General features: G+C 34.2%; 1 protein-coding gene across 1 annotated transcript in view; it reads left to right on the forward strand.

The window, feature by feature from the left end:
* The window catches only part of LOC103210321 (protein eyes shut homolog), a gene marked incomplete at its 3' end in the record, with an annotated part of 1289761 nt that overhangs the window by 953535 nt on the left and 334512 nt on the right, over nucleotides 1-1714 (forward strand). The gene's annotated exons all lie outside the window — the stretch shown is intronic.

Raw genomic sequence — 1714 nt, forward strand, 5'->3', positions numbered from 1 at the left:
CATGGAAGCAACAGTCAAGAAATCAGATTGTGCTGGGAAAATCTTTTGCTAAAGACCTCTTTAAAATGTTGAAGATCAAAGATATCATTTTGAAGACTATGGTATGCCTAACACCACCGATGGTATTGTAAATAACCTTATATGCATGAGAAAGCTGGACAATGAATAAGGAAGACTAAAGAAGAATTGATGCTTTTGAATTGTCGTATTGGCAAAGAATAGTGAAAACAACACGGGTTGCTAAAATAATGAACAAATCTGTCCTGGAAGATGTGTAACCTGAACGTTCCTTGGAAGCAAAAAAGGCCAGCCTTTGTCTCATCTACTTTTTCATGTTGTCAGAAGAAATCATGTCCTGGAGAAGGATATCATGCTTGGTAAAGTAGAGGATCAGCAAAAAAGGGGAAGACCCTCAACAAAATGGATTCACACAGTGGCTGCAATGATGGGTTCAAGTATAGTAAGGATTTTGAGGATGACACATGACTGAGCATTGTTTTGTTTTGTTTTACATAAATTTGATATTATTCAGAGCCTATTTGATGGCAACTCACAACAACAATATTATTATTAATGCTTTGTATGGTAGTTCTATTGATACAGAGTAATAGGTGCAGATACACAAATGCTTATTGTCAAACATTATTCTGTAGTGACTTACTGAAAGTTGTCTTATTGATTCCTGGGGTTTGTGAAGAAATTTGATTTATCTCCATCTAAACCTACTTTTTGATTTCCTAAGGTATAATAAAAGGTTCTGGAATCTGGATACTTGGTTCTCACATGTTAATCTTGATCTTGAAAAAAAAAAAAAAAAGATGTGTGAGACAGTGAGGTGTTGTCAAATCTTTATCCAAAGGCTCTCAGAAGGAAGAATAAAACCTTGATTTGTAGCTTTTGCTCTAAAAAGGTGTACATACTCCCAATATGGCTGCTTTCAACTACCACCCTGGTGTCAACTGGCTCATAAAACTTGAAATTTTACATTTAGCTTTTGTGAGTAAATGTCACTTGATGTGTGGACATCACTGCAAATTAATATGTCAAAATCAGATTCTCTGGTAGACAGAATCCTTGACTAAGGATTGAGATATCAGGATATTAGCCTTATATTTATATTCTAATAGAATTTCAAGATTTTATGATGTGAAACAATATCCTATTATTTTCTGCCTTCCCAATATCAAACACACTACTGTTACCTATCAAAAAAAAAAAAAAAACTCACCGCCATCCATTTGCTTCTGACTCATAATGACCCCCATTGGGTTTCCATGGCTATAAATCTTTATGGAGCAGCTGGTGGGTTTGAACCACTCACCTTTTGGTTACCAGCCAAATGCCTTAACCATTGTACCACCAGAGCTACTTTCTGGTAGTTGTAAGACACCCAAATCGAGTATGGTAGAAAGATAGATGTCAAGGTTGGTGCTGTTATAATTATTTTGTTTTCAGGACCAAAAAGAGTTGAGTTGTTTTCAAGTAAAAAAAAAATAAAATAAAATAACTCGAATAGTAATAGAACAACAGAGTAATAGAGACTTAGCTCTTCTGAAACTGACTTTATCTGAAACTGACTTTACCTCATAATATTCATTTTACATATATATTTTTCTTTTTTGTATATTCAAGAAGGTTAGATCAAATAACTGGTGTATAATGTTTATGAATGTAATCACATGGCAAAATGTACTCCTGCCCTTTATGGTCTATA

The sequence above is a fragment of the Orycteropus afer genome, unplaced genomic scaffold (assembly GCF_000298275.1).
Source record: "Orycteropus afer afer isolate SDZICR_OR568_19922 unplaced genomic scaffold, OryAfe1.0 scaffold00588, whole genome shotgun sequence".
In the NCBI taxonomy this organism is placed as follows: domain Eukaryota; kingdom Metazoa; phylum Chordata; class Mammalia; order Tubulidentata; family Orycteropodidae; genus Orycteropus; species Orycteropus afer.